The sequence below is a fragment of the Xyrauchen texanus genome, chromosome 29 (assembly GCF_025860055.1).
Source record: "Xyrauchen texanus isolate HMW12.3.18 chromosome 29, RBS_HiC_50CHRs, whole genome shotgun sequence".
Lineage (NCBI taxonomy): Eukaryota > Metazoa > Chordata > Actinopteri > Cypriniformes > Catostomidae > Xyrauchen > Xyrauchen texanus.
In genome coordinates, this window is record NC_068304.1 from 33,860,021 (window position 1) to 33,886,860 (window position 26,840).

The 26,840-nt window shown below is 36.4% G+C and overlaps 1 pseudogene; it reads right to left on the reverse strand.

The window, feature by feature from the left end:
- LOC127622977 (AT-rich interactive domain-containing protein 3B-like) overlaps positions 1 to 26,840 on the reverse strand; it is a 62,182-nt pseudogene that overhangs the window by 14,798 nt on the left and 20,544 nt on the right.

A 26,840-nucleotide genomic window follows, 5' to 3' on the forward strand; every position in this document is an offset into this window, starting at 1 on the left:
TCACACTGGTGGGATATACTGTGCTTGAGGTCCCCGAAGGCCCCTCCCTCAACACAACTTCTGTTTGCACACGAGGAGCACGTCAGAAAAGCATGTACAGAAGAGCGCAAAAAACACAATACAGATACTAAAAAAATATCTAAACTAAAGGACATCACTGAGATGCATTAGTTGAGAGTGTGACACCCCTGATCCTCAAATACACGAAACTACATTTACAAACAACAGACGTTAAGTGTCTTTTGCTAACAACAACAAAAATGCATCATTAGTGTCAGGGCAAATCAGCAAGACTGTCTGACCCAGTCATCAAATCCAAAACAAGATGCAAAAGACACCAATTTAAATATGAATGGGGGAAATCTCACAAAACCAATCAAGAACACGTCCAGGTCATATTATATTATTATTTCATTAATGTGTCTAGCTGATATTTAATTTATTTGGGTGAATCTCATATTCATATTCAGTTATATTTCAGCCTAAAATAAAAAAAATATATATATAAATAAATGATTAAACCTTTGCAAAGTATTTATATTTTTTATATTATATACTTTATACAATATAAATAATAAATATAAATAATATTATTCAATAAAATATAAAATAATATTGTATATGTACAATACATATTGTATATGTTGTAATTAATTAATGCAGATTTAATAAAAAATAAAACATACAGAATGATGTTCGGTACTGCATTACAGATGAGAGTTAGATATTTTCACAATTACATTAATTTAGTAGGTAAATGTGCTTAACTGTCTTGAAAACAATGCAGAATATAATATAACAATGTAAAATAAAAATAAAAAACTGTCCCTTTTCTTTTTGATTTTGGGGTGAAAAACTATCCAGATATTTTTCTTCATTAGATTCACCCAAATAAATAAACAAAAAGGTCATTGCATGTTGACCTCTTCCCTAATTCAGCAACAAAGTCAAACCATCATATACTGTATCAGCATGACACATTAAATATGGCTGATTTCACACGACGGTCGTTCTGTAAATTATTCAGAGGCTTTGAGTGACAGACCTCACGCATGACACACACAGCAAATTAATTTCTCCCTCAATGCGCTACATCAGGCCGGTATACAGTTTCACAGCACATCCTGCAGCTCTGCTCTAAAAGTGCAGAGATGGACAGATGGATGGAACAGGTCGAAGCAGAGGGGAAGAGTTATTTTGGCCTGATGCATCACAAAGACATCAGTCACAGGTCATGCATAACTCTGACTCCCTCTGTTTGTAAAACCGGTCTTGAGGTCTTGCGGTCGGTTTCTACTCTGCCTACTAAACGTGTGTGTGCGCTGCATTATCAGCGTCAGGTTTTTTTTATTTTTAATGGCAGGTCAGGGCATAAAAGGTAATGCTCAATGACTGCATGGAATTTGCTATATTTAGTCTGGCCCGTGCCGTGTCACACGACAGACTGATTCAAATACAGATGTTTGTGCATACCAACTGCAGACTTACTGCTTGTTTACATGCAACTAGAAAAGAGGTCACTCGCCAGGCTACAAACACAAGACATTGTAACACACAGAAGCTGTTTTTTTACACACTTGCATAAATAAAACATATGCATATAAACCTTTACAGTACATGTTTTTGTATACCAGCAAACTGACTTGCACAAAGCTTTAGGGCCTAAAGTCATCATGCAATCAAAATGGACCCAATAGACTTTGTTAATACACATTTCTAATTGTGCATGATTCACCAGAAGTATTTCGTAAAATGTCATCAAAACAAAAATTATGTAATAACTTTTTTCCACCATGACGTCTTAAAGTTATTAAGGGATAAAATCAAGTCCCATCCTACATTTCTTTAGGTCAGAAATATACCACATCACTGAAGTAAACTGGGTTGTGAATGCTGTTTCATGTTGACATTAAGAGCCCTTTCATGAGCAACAACAAGAAACTGACATGAATGAACAAAATGTATCACGTCTAATTTATTTAATTTTTAATGAAGACACCAAGCTCTCCTCGTATATCCTACAACTTGACCTCAGCACAATAACACAGCTTCAATGGAAAACTAAGTTAAAACATTTCCATATGCATAAACAAGTCACAGATCATGAAAAGAACGAAAATTACAAACAAAACCTGCCCAACAAATTTCCATTCTTTGCATCAATTGAACCGTATTTGTTTAGAAGAGCTGAATCTAACAATCAATGATCTGATTAACACATCAGCACTTTACTGCTCATTAATAACATTTGGCTTCAATCCAAAACAAGGATCACACATATCGGAGCTAATCGCTCTACATGAGTGAAGAAAGTGTGACAGTGCTTTGCGATCGCTAAGGTATGCTAAGGTATTTGCATGGTTGCTTGCTTACCTAAGTCAAAAGAGGTTATCCCCAAGTCTCTGTGATATTCTGGCCTCTAGATGTGGCTCGAGTCCCTCCTTCAAAGCAAGTCTATGGGATTTTTTCATCCATTGTATCGTCTGCCAGGCGAAATTCTAAATTTGACCGCAAAGCTTTGAATGATTTGAGATATCATTCATGTCTCTAGCACAACCAGTGCAGGACAGGTTAAACGCTGAAGTATAACACTTATGGTTAGGGGTCTGTTTAAATCAAATATGAGCAATAGTAGTAGTGATGCTTGTTTTCCTTAGCAAACACCACTAATAATGACTTATTTACTCCATTTGTACTATTGTAACTTTATTTGATCTGGCAATACAAATGTACAGTTTTTGTCATGCTAACAATGTATACCCAACTAAATTAATTGAGAGAGGTAGCCTTTCGAGAGGGTGTAATGTGACACCTTCCGCTCATGACGACAGGTCACCAGGACGGAATAAAAGGAAAAGAGGAGACGACTCAAAAGGCTTGACTACACGAAAAGCGAGACGACCAATTTAAGTGAAACTAGATTCTCTGAGACCCTCTGAGGGGTGACCAGAACTGATCAGGATCTTATCAACACCTCATCGAAACACAAGGAGAGAGGAGAGGGGTGTTGGACTTGTACTCTGATAGAGAATGACTTCCAAAATTCTAATGTATAAAACACTGGGCCTAGATGTATCTACTGGACTCTAGCTGCATAAAACCTGGGCCCAGCCCCTTTTGTTTTTTTCAAGTTCCGCCCACTAAGACAGGAAAAGATTGTTTGACTGACATGTAAGGCAACCAGCAACCAATTTTTTTTTTTTTTTTTGTGTGTGTGTGGCGTTTAGGGAAGAATTTTCAGAAATGGTTTATTACAACTATAATAGACTGGTGGAAAACTCAAATAATTGCACAGCAGAGTCGATTCGCTACTGAATGTGCAAAAACGTGTACAGACTTTGTAATCAGAATTTCTGTTGATCCAAAAGCAACAAGTACCAAATACTTAGCACAGTTCTTCTTGTAGATATCGAGTTGTCTTGCTACTAAACAGTGTTTCAACCAAAACTCTGAACATCTTTTAAAGTTTTGAGGACATGAAGCTCACAAGCTTTAAACTTATATGCTCAGAGTATATGTTTAGACCAAGCAATGATGCAGAGTAGGGCTCGGTCAATACAATACAACAAATATCCATAAATCGCGAGACTTTTTCCACAATATTGTTTCGATACTTTAGATCCATGTATCGTAATTTATGTTCAACTAGTTTTGTATTTATTATCAAGCCTGTTGTCCAAATAAGTGCAAACTCAGAATGTCGTTCCTTAGCGCAGTCAGAGATGCTTTTATGAGGCAAGAGAGAGACTGAAACTGAGCCCGTTTTTCTCGTGGATAAGCTGAGACTCTCTCACGTGTTTGGCACGAGGGCCGGGCAAACATATTGATTTTCAAATTAAATGTAATCTACATTTGAACAATCCCAATGTTGATATGTCTTAGAATCCCAAGATCGCTCTTTTATACTATGTACAACTCTTTACAAACTTTGGCTGGCAATTTTTCAGATTCGACTCGATTCGATGAAGTTTAGCAGCAAGATCTTTTCACCGTGTGCTGAGAGTAAAGTCTCTCTCTCTCTCTCCATCTCTATCTCCCTCTATAGATATATATATATATTTATATTTACATTAGGGCTGTCAATCGATTACAATTTTAATCAAATTAATTACATGATGTCCTGATTAATTAATCGCATATAGAAATATTTGCTGAGAAAGACCCTCATATATCATCCATCCATCCATCCATCCATCCATCGTCAACCGCTTATCCTGTGTACAGGGTCGCGGGGGGCTGGAGCCTATCCCAGCTAACATTGGGCGAAAGGCGGGGGACACCCTGGACAGGTCGCCAGCCTCATATATCAATAATTCAATATATAATGAAATAATTAAACATAGTTATCTATAAATATAAAAAATGTTGCGGGGCATTGCGTCATAAACATAAAATATTTAGGTCACTGTGTCAAGTTAAATATAGTTTAATACTTAGAACACATATTGAGATCCCTTAATTCGAATTTGCACTCCATCAAGTGTTTTGGACGCAAGAACGTTTTGTGCTGTCTGGTTGTTTTGTTCACTGTATAAACTGCGCATTGCCACACAGCTGAAATTTCAATTACTCCCCTCTGGAGTAAACAGGTGGTACTACAAGCTTGCATTTCTCAGGAATCTTCCTGATTATAATCCATTGTGATGGATTATAAATGTACATTTTTTTAACACATTATTTTTAATTACATTAATCGCACTGAATTAACACGTTAAATCGACAGCCCTAATATATATATATATATGCATGGACCTGTATATTATTAAAAAGCTAAAATGTGACCAAAACGAAGAAAGAATTATGAAAATAAAATGTATTAAATTAATATTTCCATAATTTACCAAGTAATAGGTCCCATATATAATTAATACCAGTATTATTAGCTGAAAGATTATTTCTTTTATACTGTATGCAGAAAGAAACTTGAATTGAAAGCTTGTGAATAGTGATATATTGAATTGTGACATATGCATTGTGATGTATTATGATATATGGAATCGTGACACAATAAGTATTGCATCATGAGGTGGCTGGCAATACCCAGCCCTAATGCAGAGGGTCACAGCATGAGGTCACAGAGACCCTATTAAAGGACAACTAAAGGAAAGCAGCCCCCTTACTCTTTCCTCACCAATCAATGCATAATCACAATGGGGATGGGCGAAACCACTTATTCTTTTCGATCCAATACCAATTGCTTTTAGGCCAGTAGCGCAATTATTGATACCAATACCGACAGCTCTAATGAATTGAATTTTTGAGAATTCTTTGGATAAAATTTGTAACTTAGAGTATTACTTTTTTGTAATTTTATAGGCGTAAGCAAAAAATTATTACGGCTGCTTTGTTTACCCTTTAAAAATTAGTTAAGTATAAACCACATATAAAACCACAAAATGAACCATAGATATTGTTATATGGTTACTATTACTAAAACAAGTTACAATATGGATACTACAGTAATGCTGTAGCAAAACCATGGTTAATTGTATCAACACCATGGTTACTGACAAAAAAAAACAAACAAAAAAAAAAGACATGGCTTTTACAGTCATGGTTAATACACTATTACTACAGTAAATCCATGGGCAGTTTTCATAATAGTATCATTAACAAGGATTACAGATCATTATTAATGTTTTAACAACTCTGTTAAAATTGTCAAGTGAGCCCATTACGACATAATACATGTCATGTCTAGATTGTCATGTGTGAATAACTCCCGATGCTGTTTTTCTGTCATTACACTGCTCCCTCTTTGAACGAGCGCTATGTCTGAAAGGGTGAGTTCTGTCTGTGACTGCTAGTGTATTTCAGCATTTCTGCTGACGTTAAGACATCTGGTGTTCATGAGCGGAAGAAAAACATTGTTCCATTACATACAACAATTCACTAATATAATTCTTTTTTCCACTTCGAAGCTTATGAGATGCATTAATACTCATGTAATCTAAATAATATGATCACAAAAAAAAACAACTTCAAAATCGATATTTTATGTGAGGATTGATATTCTTGATACCACATCAGTATCGGAAGAATCGATTCTTTAGTATCGATCCGTCCATCCCTAAATCACACAGTCAGATGAAGTGATCAACTGATCAGAAAGGAGAACAATCAATAGTGTCAGCATCAGCTGCTGGGAGACACAAACATCCCCCAACAAACACACTTCAGATGCAGAACTCTAAGACTGTTCTTATACAAGAGCTTTCGGTGCAGATTCAAGTCTGTTTTGCGTCAAAGTCCAGTTTGTTTAATTGGTGGGAAAGCTGTTTTCTGAACTCTAAAGTGCACAAAGGAACCATGCATGCTGAAAAACTAGCAACCTGGTTTCAGATCATGCGTTGAAATCACAAAGTTATCAGTGACGAGTGTGATTTGGAGGTTGCATTTCTCCCTCTGGTTAGGGTTAGGTTTGGGGTTTCGGTTGAGAGGTACATCTTATAAAATAGGCATTCCTCTTTATTCTACTGCAGGGGTCGGCAACCTTTTTGACATGGAGTGCCATTTTTTATTTTCCTGGTCAATGGCTATGCCAGCAATATTATTTGAAAAAATAATATAATGAAAAAATAAATAGTTAAAATAGAAAAATGCAAAATACGGAAAATAACATAAAAAACAAATGTATGTGCATGTGATTTTCTGTATTTTGCATTTTTCTATTTTAACCATTTATTTTTTAATTACAAATAATATTATCAGCATAATAGTTTGAGTGCAAAATTTGCGCAAATCCTGCAGCCTACCATTCAGCTCATGAAAACACACTGCGTAATCATGTAAGAAGGATTTCATCAAGATGAAGATTGGAATGCAGGTGCGGAATTTCATATGCATAAAATTGTCTACTCCTCTCTCACCGACAGTTACCCACTTTGTCCACTAGGGGCAGTGTTTCGAATTTTGGAAAGCATAGACCGATTTCAAGCAAGATCTACCAACCTGCTGTTTCCAATTTCACTGTGTGATCAGTCTGGAAAGAGTGACAAGACATTAAACAGTACGTGCAGAGGCGGCTGAAGAACAGGAAGAGGGTGTGAAAAAGGTATAATGATATATAATAATGGCACACAGGAGTATTTGTAAAGAGGTACCATCCGTGGCCCAGCGTGGAGGCAGGAAGAGCTTTATTTGCCCTGGTTTAAAGGAGAAAAATTATAAATAACCCTCAGCCGCTGCTATGCAATTTAAAAATATATCTAGACGGGCGTAAGAATGTAATTTTTGACCAAAAACCTCACCTTATAATAATAATAAAAATCTTTAAAAACTTCAGATACTAAGAATAAGAATCTCCTTATAGGGCTGCTTCAGGATGGACTAATTATAAGGCAGATGGAGTAGTGGAAGGGGCCCCCACCCTGATTCCTGGGGCTGTTCATTTGCTGTTCTCTCTCAGTCGGTGTCTCTATCTGGTGAGACTGATCTAACTCTAACTACTAGTTTAAGCACAAATCAGCATGAATCCTTGTTTTTCTATGCAGACATGTGTGTTTATGGTTTTGTTACACTCAAATGAAACATTCCCTTTCAAGTGTTTATCTCTCCCTCTCTCATATATATATATATATATTATACTTTTAATTGCATTAAGTACCAATTTACATTTCTTGTACACACTTTCAATAAACTTGAGTAAACAAGAAATAAAATAATTTCCCTTTTTTCAGTCCCAGATTCCTGATTTAGGTCTGTCTCTCAAGTTATGAAATACAAAGTACTTTATTGGTATGATTATTATGCATACAATATAAGCATTAATACATAAAAAAACAAACAAAAACACATAAAATCTATCACATTCCCTCTCTGTCTCTCTGGACGTGAGGCCCGTCTCTCTCTCTCTGTCTGGGAGGCAAAACTTGTTCTATCAGAGGCGTAGTAGTGTGTTTGAAGGGCTCATTAATCATAGTGAGAGACAGGGGGCCCCTAATCCAGCCCTGCAGACCCACTTTATCAAGTTTCAGAGGGCCCTACTGTAGCAACACACAGGAAGAACAGCGCAATGGAGAGATTGATAAATCCAAAACAACAGCATTTTCTGGTTTAGCATTTTTAAATGTAAAATGCATTTCAGTGAAACCTTGGTCTCTGTATAAAGCCGATCACATAAGCATGTTAATGTAAAGTAATATGCCCTGGCTCCCTCAAGTCCACTTATGCTGTAATTAGTGTGGACAGAACGCCGGCTCTCAGCACGGCAGGATTTCCTCACAACCCCTGCTGAGAAACCACTGTTCCCATGCTGCAATGCCACCACCACCACCACCACAACTTTCATGATAGCATGTCCAGACACATGCAGAATGATCAATTTTATTTTTGTCTAGTAAAACATCCTTAAAACAATGTGCATTTACTTGAGAACATATTACATATTAAGTCTTGTTTTGTTTTGTTAAGTTTATGCTTAAAGGAATAATAAAAGGTTCAATACAAGTTAAGATCAATAGACAGCATTTGTTGCATAAAATCGAGGTTAAAGTGAGGCACTTACAATGGAAGTGAATGGGGCCAATTTTTGATAGGGTTTAAAAAGGCAAAATTGTGAAGCATATCATTTTATAGAAGCATTTACATTAATTTAATGATTACTATCAAAACATGTGTATCATTTCAGCTCCAACGTTGTTTAAATCTTTGTTTTACTGTAATTTCAGGGGTTTAGGGTTTACAGCATTAATTCTTTATTGCAACGAAGTTGTAAAATTGGCTTTGACTTTACAGAAAAGTTTAGTAAGTGATTTTATCACACTAAAATTATGTTTGCACACATATTGTTTATGTCTTGTGGCTATACTTTTGAAAGATTGAGTATTTTAATGTTCAAAAATTGGACCCTTTCAAAAAATATTTATGCTTTCTCCAGTTAAACAATGATAAGACTGAAATGATTATTTTTGGTTCTGCTGAATCTAGAAGCGCTCTTGCTAACAAGCTTGGCCAACACTTCCACCATGTTAATTCGCATGTGAGGAATCTTGGTGTCATTATAGATTCTGACTTGGGCTTAGTCCGACAAATAAATTCAGTAGTGAAAAATAGTTTTTATCAGTTACGAATGATTTCTAATTTTAAATCAGTTTTATCTTTTCAAGACCTGGAGACTGTTATTCATGCTTTTATCACCTCTCGATTGGATAATTGTAATTCTCTTTATGTTGGTCTTCCTCAATCCTCTCTTTTCCGTCTTCAACTGGTTCAAAATGCTACAGCCAGATTTTTGACATCTAAAAAAAAGGGATCATATTACACCAATCCTGGCCTCGCTGCACTGGCTTCCTGTTTATTTTAGGATTCAATTTAAAATACTTTTGTTTGTTTTTAAGGCTCTTAATAACCAGGCCCCATCATATATTAGGGATTTAATACAGCCATACTTACCAACTAGGTCTTTAAGGTCTGAAGACAAAATGTTATTGCATATTCCTCGGTCACGTTGTATATGCAAGGGTGATAGAGCATTTGCAGTTGCTGCCCCTAGGCTATGGAATCAGCTACCACTTGACATTAGACAAGCTTCATCACTGTCTACTTTTAAACGTAGGCTTAAAACACATTTTTATTCTCGAGCGTTTTGCAGTATTAAATGAGATTGTCTTTTTATTTTTATTTTTTTTTATTTTTTTTTATGACGTGTTTGTTTTATGAATGTATTGTATATTCATATGTACTTGGTGCGTTTGTTTTATTTTAATGTTTTGCTGTGTTTGAGTGTGCTTTAGAAATAAATTTTACTTACTTACTTTTTTGTTAAGAAAAGGAGGGGCAAGTCCAGTAGTTTTTTTTATCAACATTATGACACAAATGCTGTCGACTGATCTTAACTTATTGAACCCGGAATATTCCTTTAACAAGACCACTATTTGTCAATTGGAGAGGAAAAATAAACTTGAAAGGCATTTTTTTCCCCTTTTAATTAAGCACAAACCCTTACTGAATTTTAATTTCTCTGAAATAAAGAGTTAATATCATTAGTCATTTTGCTCCTCAAGTAAATGTATCTTGTTTTAAGGATATTTTTACAGTCAAACAAGACAAAAATACAGAGTGAGAAAATAATTTTATTTTGCTGTGTGCACCTGTGACAGAAGATGTCAAACCACAAACTGGCACTTGTGTTGTGTTTAAAAACAGATGTCTAACCTCCTTAACATCTCACAGCTCACTCTGTCAGTCTCTCTGATGTGTTCGACAGAAGCATTCCTCCCTGGTGTTGTCCATCACAGGAAGTGAGGAATCATTAATCACTGAAAGTGGACAGCACTGTCATGGTTTAGACTATTTTGTGCTGTGGTCTTTATCTGCTGAAATAATCTGCTCAACTCCACAGTGGATAACAACAAAACCAAGAGGAGTGAAATGCAAGGCTCCATCAACTTCACAATATGATAGACATCTCTGTGCATGTGTCACAATTTAATAAATTGTGAGACAGCATAATGTTACAATTACATTGCTATATAAACTAAAGCAAACAGTTTGGTTTACTTTGTAGCGCCTCATATAAGTGGCTTTACAGTTTGTGCTTATTTAGAATGCACACGTTCAATAAACAAACCGATCCTATGAACTAAAGTATAAATTCTATATTAAGAAAGTGTCATAATTTCATTATGTTATTGAATGTATTCAGTATTGGAACTTACAATACAGCAAATGCATTGCTGCTTGACATACAGAGCTCTGAAGAACAAACGGGTTTATGCTTCGTTTTCTTCGGTTGTGTGGAATAAAGCGGCAGCAACATGTGGCTTTCCGAATCTCTCTCTCAATTACGGGCCCCCCTGATAGTCCGTTAAAGACAGCTGCTGAAATTCCACACACACACACACACACACGTTGGTCTACCTATCATTATGAGGACTTTCCATAGACATAATGATTTTTATTCTGTACAAACTATAGATTCTATCCTCTAAACCTAACACAACCCCTAAACCTAACCCTCACAGAAAACTTTCTGCATTTTTACATTTTCAATAAAACATTGTTTAGTATGATTTTTAAGCAATTTAAATTATGGGGACACTAGAAATGTCCTCATAAATCACATTTATAGCATAATACCCTTGTAATTACTAATTTGTAACTTACAAAATTGTCCTTGTAAATCACAAAAACACGCACACACACACACACACACACACACACACACACACACACACACACACACACACGGAAGTGAGATTCTGTGTTTTCCCTTCCCTTCATTCGGTTTCCCTGAGATGACAGATGGAACGTATTTTTCCCTCTGTCACACACCCACAGAAACTGACACAAAATGTTTAGAATGATGCAGAGAATCTCTTATTTAATGTAATGTTAAACTGTGAGAGTTTAAACATGAGTGTTTATGGGCAATGAGTGTATCATACCAAAATAACTAGACTTTAACATTATCTAATGACAATGTGAGTGGTGCTTGCCTGTGCAGAAGTTGCTGCCAAAATGTTAGGTGAATTGCTATGCTGTTGCTCATTCTGTGTGTTTTTTAGCATGTTGGGGTGTAATGGGTGGTTGCTTACTGGCTCAAGTCAAAAGACCCCACCTCCAAGTCTCTATAATATTCTGGTCTCTAGAAATGACTCGGGGACCCTGCTTCAATGTAAGTCTATGGGATTTTTTCCTTACATTTTATCACCTGCCATTTGAGGTGTCATAATGTCTGTAGCACAAACTGCACAGGATCAGTTACTCAATGAATTTTGATACTAAAGGTTAGGGGTTTGTTGAAATCACAATGAGCTTAAACCACCACTGGTGGATATCTCGTCATTGATGTGGTTTTACACCTGCTTGACTCACAGCACACTGAGACACACACACAGCTGAGTGGAACCGGGACGCCAGCCAAGCAATTTGTTCTCAGTGATTCAAGTGTGTTTAAGGAGGAAGTTCAGGTCAGCCAAGTAATGATGCAATATGCAGGAGCAGGAGAGAGAGAGACAGAGAGACACAAGGAAGACAAACAAACTGAAAAAGAAAGACAGATAGACAGATTGTTCAGGCTATTGTAACACACATATACTTATTTACGTGCCTTTTTTATATTTTCCTTTTACAAATGTTCTAATGTTATCTAAAGCATCAGTCCAAAAGTACTGTGAAATATATGTGATCATTGGTGGACTCAGAGCTGTCAATCATCATCAGCGGGGAAGGGCGAGTCGAAACATAATAGAAAAGGCATGAGCTCTAGATTCCTACAAACGCTAGGGGGATTCTTCCAGCTGAGGACTGACAGTGCTATTTGCGTCACAGTACAAAGATGCTGAAATATTTCTAAGGATGGCAGCCCTTCCGATCTGGGTGCAAGCAGAGTAAGGTGTGCACCAGGTCTCAGTAAGCTGTATGTGAACCTCAGGGAAGAACGATGTTGCTTTCCGAACCATGGTCTTTTGACGGCAGATGGTGTGCAGAAATCAGTCATTCAGACGAGAATTTTACAGCTCGACAGGAGGCGACCACCGAAGGCCGAGCTCCTCGACCACACGCGCAATGACGCGGAGTAACTCATATCAATGGCCAGTGCAGTGCAATGGCCAGCGCACTATTCACTCTTGCTAGGGGGAGGGGCTGCAGCATCCTCCATGGACCATTCTTCCGATGCTGCGAGGGACACGCATCATTATCATCGTCAGACCTGCCAAATATGACAACACCATGTTCATTCAAAGAGAGCCGGAGGTCATCATGTGCGTACTGCACTGGAGAAGATGCTGTGTGGGAAGATTGAGGGGCTCGTGGGGCTTGCACCGTGCTTCCTCATGTGTTCCCTCAAGACTTAACATAGAGGAAGCATTCGGGAGGGCGTGTGAGGCAGAATTGTCCCTCAGAATGAGGGTGACCCTAGAGCAGAGCATCTTGAGACTCATGTCCTCTCAGTGAGGGTAGTCTGTCCCTATGAGAGCTGCTTCAGCTTGGCGGCCCATGGTCTGATGGAGCGGTTCCTGTCGCTCACAGGAACACTTACGATATGACATCTTTAAAAAGACGCGTACACTCAAGTGGTTCTTATATATATGAAAGGATTCAGCTCCTGCCTGGATGGGGAAGCGGGTAGATGTCTCACTGAGTGAAGAACCCCATCCGGTTGCGAGGCGGAGAGACTTCTTCGCCAGAATTCTAAAAGGGGCAGGTGATCCTAGCTGCAGGCGTTGAGACTCAGGCGAAGAATGTCCTGATACTTCTGCAGGGAATCCCATCCGCTGATTGGAATCTTTCGATGGCTGGTCCAGGAGCGTAGTCAAGATGAGATGATGTCGGTCTTGAAGAATGCAATTCTGAAGAAATGGTGTGTGAGCACCCGTTTATATAGGGCAAATGCGCACCTGAGTATCACATTTTATGTTTCTACTTATTACTGTTATTTTAATGCCAAATAATATAATTGAAAACATCTTCCTTGCCCATAAACAGCAAGCAAAGCACAGTGCAACATGAGAGAGCCTCAACCAAATAACAACCAAAAAAAGTATTGTAACACGTTATTTTAAATAAAGTTTACCAACTAACCATATTTAGCTGCTTTTACTGGAGAGTAACACAATAATGTAGCATGTTGCTTGAGTTTGCTGCAGTTCAATCACTTGATTAACCTTATGATTCTGCGGCCCCTGAAGCGCCACTGATGTCCCCTCCACATTCAATGCAAATAAACATACCATCCAGATTTTCAGGTTTCAGCCATGAAACATCAATCACAAAGGCTTTACAACGTCTTTGACAAAGAACACACACACTTTCTATTCTTGACACAAACATGTGTAAATGCTTAAGAATACACACAGACAGATAACACGTGTGAGTGGGTTGTCACGATACCAAAATTCTAGTCAGAAGTAATACCAGTAAAATTTCATGATATTCGGTACAGCAAATACTGTAAAAAGACTGATATCACAATTTTTCTTCACGTACTCTCAATTTGGTACCATAGTATCTAGTAGTATCAGGAGGTTTGACGTAAATAACAGTAGTATGTATGTTTTGTAAGACAAAAGTTTTGTATGACCAGCAGTTGATCAGCAAATAATCCTTAAATTCTCTCACCTCTTTTCTGCATGAAGGTGAAAAGATTATCAAGAAACTCCTTCCTGTTCGGGTCATTATCCAACTCATATAACTATGAAAAAGAGAGAAAAACAGAGAGAGAGGAATGCTGTGATATTTGACATCATTTACATAAAACTGTATAAAATAAAATAAAAACAAACAAAAATATGTGTGAATGAGCTACTCCCATAAACACTTGGGCAGATCTCAATATTTTCAGTATAATTAATAATGTCTTAAATTTGGGTCTGTTCCTCACACAAAGCTATTGTTTGACTTGAGGACTTGGAATATAGTGCACGAGTTGTGTGGACTAATTTATGGAGATATTTTCTTTTTTCTATTTGAGCTTTGATATCTCCAATCATCATTCATTGCCACAGCATGGAAAAACACAGACAAGTACATTCTTCAGAATTTTGCAGAAAAGAAAAATTAATAAACGTTTGTAATGACAGGTGAGTAAATGAAAACATAATTTTCATTTTTCGAGAAAATGACCCTTGAAGCATAAATCTGTATTCATTTAATAAATCATATCGAGAATTAACATTCAATGATCAATTCAATGATTCAATTATCAAATGTCCAGTTTACTCAGAAAAAACAACACCGAGGTAATACTTTATACAATTGCATCTTAAAGTGCATGGAGCTAAACTCACCTTGGCAAATTCTCTTGAGGCTTCACCCCTCCCACGGGCGTTATCCACATCTTCCGGCCAGGACACACTGCCATTCTGAAAACAACACACACACACACACACACACACACACACACACACACACACACACACACACACACACACACACACACACACACACACACACACACACAGGTGTCGGTTCACAGGAAACAGTACATAGAGTTGTGTCTTCCACCCCTCATGACCTTTGACCCCACCCCCCCCAACACACCAATGCACACACATTCTTGCAACAGGCAACCAAGTTCATGGACTTTACCCTACAAGATCTGCTCTGGCTGCATAGTAAAGAAAGTGCTATAAAATAATGCCAACTATTTCTATTAGATTTAAGTTCCCATGTATAAGGCCTGAAACAAACTTTATGCAATTATCTGAACATAGACATTTCTGGATGTCACACATGGTTGCATTATGAAACGTCTCCGAGTACATTTATTACAACACAAAACAAATACGCATTGAATTCTCAGCATTGCCACAAGGGGTGCTATAGGGGACATAAGCATAAACAGTCTTCTGTGGTCACTTTTGAGTGTATACTTGCTGAGTTCAAGTCATTTAAATTATAAACATGTTTTTACAAACAACATCTGGTTTAATGGTACAGACATTTGAAGGTAACATTGATGCCCCTTTTGGTACTGAGTTTTGTTACCGCCAGAGTAATGCAAGAAACACACGTTAGATTTCTACAAAGGTGTCAAGCACTCGCAATGGATTGGCCAAGCCTTTGCGTCTTCATTTGTGTGCTTTCAAAGATTTTGTTACTGGCCCAAGATGTAAACAGACAAGTCCCACACTTGTTTAATTTATACTGTGTATTTGTAAAACAAAGATCTTCACGAATGCATCAAGAGTGTTGCCGTAGACATGTTACTCCATTTCTCTCTAAACTATACATTGTAAAAACCCTTCAAATGGATAAAAGAAATTACCTGAACCACAAACCTACAATGTCAGGAATAGAATATTAGTTTTAAATTAATCTTAGGCCCCCTGAGGGCAGACAGCGACTGTGGGGTCATTGGTCCCTGTGTATATGCAGCACATACTATATAGAACACAGAGTGCTGACGAGAGGGGTCAAGGTGTGTCTGTCATCACTCAGAGCAAAGGATCATGGGAGAATGAACTTTATACAACAGCATATAGCTCTGAGCTGCCCTACTGGCCAATCATTCTGTCTGATAATTGCAGTTAAACAGTGTGTAAATTCTGCGCTACTAGTGGCGTCAAAAGGAATTGCAATTACTGTTTCCAAACATTCCGACCAACCAAAGAAAAATTGGACATATCAGGCTGCTGAAACAAACAACGATGCTTTGAAATAGCCAGTCACAGTATTTACACTCTTCAGGAAGTCAATCTACCAATGGATTGCTGTAGCTAAACTGGTAGAGCATGGTGCTAGCAACACCACAGTTATGGGTTCCATTCCCAAGCAACACACCAACTGATGTATTGACTTGTATCAATGTCATCACGTTTTCCCACAGCCACCATATCTGTGACCATCAGTGGGAGGAAACAATGGCAGAGAATGGAAAAACACCCAAAAAACGATATCAAGAAAAACATCAAAAATTGCTTTTAATCCATGCTGTGATTAAATTAAGTCTGTGATTATTTTGTCTGTATGAATGTAAGAGCTTCTTTTAACTTGATTCACCTTGTCATTTATCACCATCAAATGTTGTACTTGTGATGTGTCACAGTTTTAATGTTAGAGGGTAGATGATTTCACAAAAAACAATATATGCCTACAAAAGGCAACATCTCAACAAAAAAACAAAAAAATTAAATGGATTTGAGTTTACATCCACAATAATACAACACTAAATCAGAAAAGGTTACAGCAGTATGGAAAATGTAAAAAAAAAAAATCTATTCATCCTATGCTATATTAAAAGAAATACAACAACATATTATTTGATGTTTTACTCTTTTTTTTTTTTTTTTTTTTTTGTTGTTGTTTTGATTAGCATTTTCTGTACTGTCCCAAAGTTTTTGGAACTGGGGTTGTAATTGAGCTACAGCGAGTTTTTGCGAAATTTAACTACAGTATACCAGGAACAATTTTAAATACATGCCGCACGTCACTTCTTTCACTGTCTTTTGAAGCATGTGCACAATGCCAAGTCCAACTGTGGTCTTCTTGGTGTGTATAATTAGCTATAATTGCATTATCTAGGTCTTTTGGTCAGACTTTGCCAAAAAACTAAACAAAAAAAAAAAACAAACAAATCAAAGATAACAAAAAATATTGGACTGGTACGATTTCAGACTCAAAATTTGAATGTATGTAAACACACATTGTATGCAACAAAACTTTATATATCATATATGTTATAAACCAACAAAGAGGTCTGCATTGTGTTGAACACTTTCAGTCTTGTTGATTTTAACACGGTCGTTCTAGTTTCGCCAAGTCACTTCATTCATTTGCAGAGTAACTGTGAAAGACAGACATGTTGGCGCTTGTTAAGTCAGTTTTGGTCAGTTGAAGAACGTTAAAACTGTTGTTGGTGTCTTGGAATAGTTCATCATTGATTATATTCATAATATAAATCACACCTCAAGTGATGTATTACTTTTCAAAACAATTGCTATATCTTAAACATATTAAGAATACAACATTTTATTATAACATTCATTTTATAACACAAATTCATCCTTCCGCTACGTGATATAGTCCCTCACACATAAATGAAGGTTAAAAGTCGAGAGAGAGAGAGAGAGAGAGAGAGAGAGAGAGAGAGAGAGAGAGAGAGATGGAAGCTCTACTATTCAATATAATTACAGCCATATTTAGTCTTAATTTTTATTTATCCTAATTACTTATTAAATTAATTTTACTTTGTTTTGTTTTTTATTTGCTGATTGTCACTTTTTAATTTTACTCTAATTCTTAAATTAAATTCTCTAAATTTATTAATTTATTAAATTAAATTAATAAAATTTATTTTAATTTTATGTATTTTTTAATGAATTTCTTTATTTAATTTAATGCCTTTTTGTTTTATTTCTTAATTATTGCTTGTTTACTCTGTTTGCACTATTATTACTCAAATTAATTTGCACTGCTTTGAGAGCTGAAGTTGACATCACATTTCTGTGTGTGTGTGTGTGTGTGTGTGTGTGTGTCTAGCTGTGTGTGTGTGTGTGTGTGTGTGTGTGTGTGTGTGTGTGTGTGTGTGTGTGCAGGTCAGCTAATATGTTTGTAAGAAAACTACTACCTGTCAAATAGTAGACAGTGACAGGAAATCTCACAGAGAGCAAAGTTCTGGAAGACGACTAGACAGAGATATGGTCACACACACTAATCTGTTCTTCACAGAAAAATCGGAAATAAAAGCAGGATTACACACACCTGGTGGTCAAATTATTTTTTAAACTGCCTCATGTGTTTTAAAGGATTGTGTGAGTTCATGTGAAACCTGCGTGCGTATCAAACACAGGGTATGTGGCTCTGAAACCCCTCATGCTGGGGTAATAAAGCTGAATTGGGTGAGGTCTTGTAGGCCAATCAGGTTGTTCTGCTCTCTCAGCAAGGCACAGATAGCAGCCATTTAAGGAGGGGTTAATATTTAATCCAGATTAAATAATTGGGTCTTAATATCCCAAATGAGCAGACCGGAATCATCTGTAGTACTGCGGAGAGAGCGGAAAACGGATGAAGAGGTTCGTGGGGTTTATCCACTTACTGCTGTAAAAGATCTCATGGACAAAAAAGAGAGAGACACTGAAGCCTGTTTTACTCCAGCTAATCCCACTGAAAGGGTGTAACTTGAGGAATGTTTTAAAGCTGTATATAAGAGAGCTGAGAGTAAGGTGTAAATCAGCTGGGTGACTTCAGGAGCCAAAAACAAACAGCCGTGATTGGCCCAAACAAACAGAACTCAACCAATCAACCCAGAAGCATTTGTTCAAACCAGATCGCTTTCACCAACACGCTACATTCCAAAAACCCTCCCCCACTCACAGAGTCAGGGTTTACCACCCGACCCCTCTTTAATGCTTCCGTAGTGCTGGAAACACACACACATATTTACTATATCTTAATCAGGACATACATAGTCTTCTATAACGTTAAAACAAAGTACATTATAATTACTAAAATCAGTGTCAGAAAGGAACTTTTTTTTTTTTTTACGAAGAGGCAATATTTGCAACATGGAGTTGATTTTTTGTGTATTTTCCCCCTCCTTTTTTATCCAATATGAGGATATATCTTTTCAAACCATATAAAAACACACTGTGTGCATTCCTTTTGTGCCACATTGTCTGCACAAAGTGACCGTTTGAGGTTAAATTTTACATAGCAGAAATCTTGAGAATTTCTTAGTTGGAAGTCTACTGAACAGACCCTTGAACAGCTGTTCACCAAACTGAAACACTGTAGCACATTATATGTACTTTGTAAACATTCCTTTCTCTCCAATTCAAGACTTTCATATGGAGATTTATAACATTCAAAACATTTGTTATGAAAATGACAGTTGCAGTCCTGGGTGCTGATTGGTCAATGCATCAGTTTTTAGCTAAAATGCACAATATAGTAACATCATGATGTGTGTATGTGCGCAATATATACACACACACACACACACACACACACACACACACACACACACACACACACACACACACACACACACACACACATATAATACAAGGCATTCATAAATTATTCAGACCCCTTAATTTTTTCACATTTTGTTATGTTGAAGCCTTATGCTTTATAATCATTCTACACTCCATACCCCATAATGACAAAGGAAAAAACCTGTGCCTTTCCAAATCATGTCCAATCAATAGAATGTTCCACAGGTAGACTCCACTCAAAGTTTAGAAACATCTCAAATATGATCCAGAGAAATGGGATGCACCTGAGCTAAATTTCAAGTGTCACAGCAAAGGGTCTTAATACTTATGCCAATGTGATATTTAAGTTTTTTCTTTATAGTAAATTTCCAAAGTTATCAAAAATCTGTTTTTCTCCATGTCATTCTGGGGTAGAGTGTAGATTGATGCGAGAAAAAAAATATTTTAACGCTATATAAATATACACTCACCTAAAGGATTATTAGGAACACCATACTAATACTGTGTTTGACCCCCTTTCACCTTCAGAACTGCCTTAATTCTACGTGGCATTGATTCAACAAGGTGCTGAAAGCATTCTTTAGAAATGTTGGCCCATATTGATAGGATAGCATCTTGCAGTTGATGGAGATTTGTGGGATGCACATCCAGGGCACGAAGCTCCCGTTCCACCACATCCCAAAGATGCTCTATTGGATTGAGATCTGGTGACTGTGGGGGCCATTTTATTACAGTGAACTCATTGTCATGTTCAAGAAACCAATTTGAAATGATTCGAGCTTTGTGACATGGTGCATTATCCTGCTGGAAGTAGCCATCAGAGGATGGGTACATGGTGGCCATAAAGGGATGGACATGGTCAGAAACAATGCTCAGGTAGGCTGTGGCATTTAAACGATGCCCAATTGGCACTAAGGGGCCTAAAGTGTGCCAAGAAAACATCCCCCACACTATTACACCACCACCACCAGCCTGCACAGTGGTAACAAGGCATGATGGATCTATGTTCTCATTCTGTTTACGCCAAATTCTGAACAGAAATCGAGACTCATCAGACCAGGCAACATTTTTCCAGTCTTCAACTGTCCAATTTTGGTGAGGTCTTGCAAATTGTAGCCTCTTTTTCCTATTTGTAGTGGAGATGAGTGGGGGTCTTCTGCTGTTGTAGCCCATCCACCTCAAGGTTGTGCGCGTTGTGGCTTCACAAATGTTTTGCTGCATACCTCGGTTGTAACGAGTGGTTATTTCAGGCAAAGTTGCTCTTCTATCAGCTTGAATCAGTCGGCCCATTCTCCTCTGACCTCTAGCATCAACAAGGCATTTTCGCCCACAGGACTGCCGCATACTGGATGTTTTTCCCCTTTTCACACCATTCTTTGTAAACCCTAGAAATGGTTGTGCGTGAAAATCCCAGTAACTGAGCAGATTGTGAAATACTCAGACTGGTCCGTCTGGCACCAACAACCATGCCACGCTCAAAATTGCTTAAATCACCTTTCTTTCCCATTCTGACATTCAGTTTGGAGTTCAGGAGACTGTCTTGACCAGGACCACACCCCTAAATGCATTGAAGCAACTGCCATGTGATTGGTTGATTAGATAATTGCATTAATGAGAAATTGAACAGGTGTTCCTAATAATCCTTTAGGTGAGTGTATATATTAAACATTTATTTATTTTTTTCAAATAAATAATGACTACTAAAAATTGCAATAACAACTGGAAATTATACAGCTAACATTTTGCTGGAAAAAGATGGCATTTGGGGAAAAAAAGACATTACTCAATGGTTTGTAATTTTCAGCCCATTCTTACAGATGCTTCAAAGAGAATGATAACATACTCGGTGTCTAAAATCTCTTAGCCTGTCATGATGACAAGTTTAAATCAGCAGAATTTGCCAAACATTCAATACATCACAGAAATCCAAATGTTTAGATATTTGATATGAATCACAGGAATCCAAAGGTTCTTGCAAGGCATGAAAAAACATTAACAATTTAATGAAAAAATTGAATTACAACACAACACTGGCCCTGGGCCAGCAGGCCTTCCATATAGTTGAGCCCTGCTTTGTATCTGATGCCATTAGGACAAATCATTCTGCGTAATGCTAGTGTTTACACCTCCATAAGACCATTAATCTATTCTATTATTCTCAAAGACAAAAACCTTGAGCTAAAAATAACATTCAGATCGAACGCTTCAAAACAAAACGTTGCTATGATAAACCTCAACACACTTACATTCTTAACTTGCTTCAAGCGTTTCAAACGATCAACTTTAAGAATTCAAATCAGCTGAAATACATTACTCATTCGTGCGCATAACTGCTCAAATTCATTCTACGATGGTAGAGAAAATTATTTTTGTAAGGTTATAAAGTTGTAGCCAGCAGCTGTTTTTCCACTGTCAGTGGTGAAACAGGTTTCTACAGTGGAATTGGGACAAATGTGGCAAACAATGGCAACTAAAATCATAAAACCAAAAGGAGATACTGAGGAGTAGTACTGACGACAGCTCATTTTCCCTCACAATGTTTAATCAGTATCACCATGGGGTTTCATAAGACATCTCACTGAAGACCCTCTTGAGGGAAAGACGCATTTCCATGTGTTCTCCTGAAGTTGCATAGACACACCAGCGAAATGGTCACTGTGACAAGGAGGAGGGCATGGCCGGGCTGTGAGGCTGCACGCCCGGCGGTGTATCATCCTAATCAGCTGGGAGGGGGATAAGGACGAGCTGGAGATGCCGGTTGGGGAGAGAGACAGAGAGACACAAGTGTCTATGTGTGTGCATCTATGTTTCTTTGTACTGTTTAAATTTGAGCTGGAAATTAATGTTCTGTTGATTGTTCACTCCAGTTCCTGCTTCCTCCTTAGTAGGGAAGGCAGAGTCAGCCACAGTCATGTTTTCTCTGATCTCGAGAAGAGTCCAAGATAAAGTGAAAAACACACACGAAGAGACATTAAAAAACAAAAACAAACAGAAGACACACGTGCATGTCTTGACATAAACTTTTACATTTAGAGGAAGTGGTCTGCAGCACACGTTGCAGAAACAGGTTGAAACGCAGCCCATATTTTTTTCAGCTGTATGAGTGAATCAGCTGGTAAACTTTGCGAAACAATATTAGTGTTTTTATGAGTTCATTAATCTGCTTTAATATAATGCAAAATGATAGGAGTTAAATCAGATATCATGATATTATAAGACAGGGAATTTATGAAGAAATATATTTAGGCCAAGATGTTATACTTAAACACAAGTAAATTAAGCAAAATGCATAAAAATTCAAACCAAAGGTAATGACTTTATCATATGTGTTTTGAAAAAAATAATGGAATATATGTTACTTGGTAAGAAACATATATCAACCAAATTAAGGTATGTTAATTTCCATATAGCAAAACAGGCCAAGCCCCAATTTGAATAACTAGTCTTGAAACATGATCCATTTGCGGCCAGCTGTCTGCCGCGATGAAAAACCCTTCGGTTATTTCTGGTAAGGTGACTGTTGATTTCAGAGACAAACGGCATCAGAAATTTACTCTCCTTTGCTTTACATGTTTCAACACAAAACAAATTTTCCAGATTTTGTCCAGGTGATATGAATGCAGCTTTGCTCAAACTAGGCTTGTCAAGATACAAAATTTTAGTAGTCTGTACCAATACCAGTAAAATTTAAAGATTCTTGATTCCAATTTCGATACAACAGCCAAAATGTATAATATGCTATTGAATACACTTTTTTAACCTAATTAAATAAAGTTAAATATTAATGTAAATAAAAATAAATTAAAACAACTGCATGTTTCCTTCAAGTGATTTTCAAAAAAGTAGTATAAACATTGCTTAATGTTTTTTTCAAATAGGAACATTTTTTCTCCAATCTTGGGTTTTCCATTAAACTTTTTCTGAATTTTATGTTTGAAGTTTAATTCACCTTCAGCATCAAAATTCATAAAAAAAGGGAAAAAACAAAAACAGAATAATAGCTTTTTAACATACCATTGCATTATTATTTTTATCAGATAAAGTGCTTCTACAAAGATCCTCACAGCACAATCTAAAACACAACATTGGTGTTATTTTTCATACAAAGTGCTACACAACAGAATATCTCTTTATAAATTACATTGAAACATTGATAAAAACTTTTATTCATTAACAACACTCTTACTTGTGAGATTTTACTTTAACATTATTATTAGGGATGTCCACATTTGAAGAACGTGTACCAATACTTCCTCTTCCATACTCACGATACAATACCGGTTTTATTTCTGAATTCCATATCCACGGTTTATTTTAATTTTATAATCAAAATGGTGTCTAAATAAATAAATCCATTAAAACTTTAACCAAATGAATATAGAACAAAAAATGTTCAACATAATATTGTATCAAATGATATGCTTTTACACAGAACCTCACAACATAAACACAAAATACAACATTAGTTATTTTTGTAAAAAAAAAGTGCTGCAAAAGATGTGAGATATTGCTTAAATATAATACAATAACTATTGATTTATTATTATTAGTAGTAGTAGTAGTATTACAGTAAATATTACATAACTATACAGTAGTGATACATCTATTGTACTTTTACCATTTAAATTAAGCTTTTTTCCATTTCTGTGTTGTTTTAATGGTAGCATCTTACTTCCAGAAAAGCTGGTCGCTACATGACTCAAAGTTATTATTAAACCGAAAAAGGCTGCTATTCAATTAAATAATAATTGATAAAATGTAGTCTGTATTTGCAAAGTGCATTAGCACTCTGCTTGCTGTCATCTACTACAAACAGAGCGCACAATGCTCATTATGGTGTTTTCAGTGTATAAGCAAAGGAGCTCTAAAAGCAGCCAGTGCCAGCACAACACTGGCTCCACACATTCACAAGCGAATTTGAAGCATACATCACATGCAAACTATATATTTAACTCATTAAATTGTAGCATTTGAGCTTAGTAGGGGTGTTGTGTTTTTAATCTTTGTTGCATTAGTGTTTTGTTTTGCAAAATGTAATGCATTGAATATTGGTGTAAAAGTCTTGTAAGCGGCATGTTGGATTGTATCGACTCCAGGAAGAGTAGCTGCTCGTGTGCAGCTAATGGAGATCGAAATAAATAAATAAATAATAATCACAATGGGATATCAGAATGACATTCGTACATCAGGTGCGAGCATGAGTTCAAGTACTGATACTGATATCTGACCCGATTCAGATATCAGTATCGTATCAGGACATACCCAATTATTATAATTAGGGGTGGGTAAAAATATTGTTTTTCTGATTAATCGCAATCTTCATTTGAATGATCTCAATATCGATTCTTAAATCCCAAGATCGATCTTTCACTCAATGCACAACCCTCTACTACAATGAGAGGAAATCACTGGCATTTGCAACCAAATTTCAAGCTATGCGACTAAAGTGAACATATTTGCCAACTGGCTGGTTAATGTTTCCATTTCACTCACCAGTAATTGTGTAGTTTAGTTGTGAAATGTTCAGCAGCGAGATGCTTTCACAGTGTGTTGAGAGTAAAAGTTGTTCCGTGTAATGTGTGTTCAAGGACGTGATCCACGCAACCCATTTGTCATTGAATACTGTCTCTTTTAATACCCTTTCTGTTCTTTACATTCGGTTATTGATCAAAAACAACTACAAAACAATATTTAATTCTATTCATGCATGGCAGAGATGAGGTAAAGCCATTCAAATCTTCTCTCATTAACATTTGTTCATTTAAAAGGCGCTTTTTACAGAAATGCATTATTTTTTACAGAAATGCATTATTTTGTTAGAGAGACAGTACCGGTTTAAGCATGTCAATGTAAATACTTGTAAATTTTAAAATTTTTGCTATTTAACAATAAATATGTAACAAAAATAATACATGAAATATAATATCTTATTTATTGATTGAATACATTTATTTGTTCATTTTTCAAAAGCCAAAATGTGACCAAAATTATGAAAAAGTAATACAATTGCATTAGTAATATGTATATTTTCCTAATGTACCTAGTTAAAGGGTCCCGTGTATAATAACAATTTGCTAGGAGATATTTTATTTGATATGTAAGCAAAATGGACATTATCACTGAAATAAACCCATATGAATCTATATTGAATCGAATTGAGAGCTTATGAATCAGAATCAAATTGAATCGGGAACTCTGTATCAATACCCAGCCCTAATTATAATTATTGTGAATATACATTTGAGTGAATATTACATTTTACTATACAATATTAACATATTTATGTCGCAAGTTGAATCAAGCTTTTATTTTGACATGAAGGCTTTCCAGTTTGTGTTTGTTTTTGATGGTAGCTTCACACCTTTGGATAAGTAATGACCCAGTTTGAATATTAAAGCACAAAATTCTGTGATTAAATTATAGAAATATAGTCTGCATGCACTACGCGCTTCAAAGTGAATAAGTGCTCTGTTATGTCAAATGCTCCATTCTATACCTGGAACGACAGCGTAAATTGTCTAGGTAACATCCTAATCTAAAGCTATCTAGTGCTTTCATTTGGTTTAACTCTACTGAGCAACGGATTATATGACATCTGTTTTGACAAACCTTGAGCAAACATACAGTATACAGAATAAGTCAAATTGCACGATAGAACTTTAAAGGTCTCAACAGTAGACACTGCGTGTGTGCGTCACATATGCATCACTTTTATTTGCCTGTTAAATTGTTGTTCAAGTCTCCAACATTCAAACATTGGCCCACTAATGCAGACAGTGAATAAGTTAAAAAAACAAGCAAGTCCGTTCAAAGACATAAACAATGAGGAACAGAGTTTTTGTTTGTTTTGTTTTCACATAAATGGTTTATATGCTACTTACAGAAAATATGCTATTCTATTTCTAGACTCTCATAGTCAATCTCTCTAAAAAAGACATTAGATTATTAGTGGATTGAATTATGATGAATTATAAAAGTTTATGGTGTAAGCTTTGAAATCCCTTAAAACATAAATGTTTATTCAAGCTAATCTAAAATCTTATGCATAATGCATACAGTATATGGATAAAATGTATTGAATCATACAATAGGAAAAGCGAAAATTGCTATATTAGTGGAATGTTATGAAATCATGAGAATACATTTGAGTAAATTACACCCTACAATTGATGTAATTTTCCTAACAGCAGGAACTAAGAAAAAGATTTAAATTGTTAACAAAGACTCCTCAGTTTAATAAAATGGTTTAAAACAAAGGCTAAAATATGATTATTCTCTCTCTGAAAGAGTCAGGCTGAGTTTGTGTAGGTTATTTTAGCAAGGAATTCACTCTTGGCATGCAGTTAAAGGCCCTGCAGCACGGTAGCGCTTACATCATGTGTGGTTGGCAACTACAGCAGGAGTGTGAAATAAAACACTTGCATACCTCTCACTCTCTCTCACTCTCCTCTCTCTCTC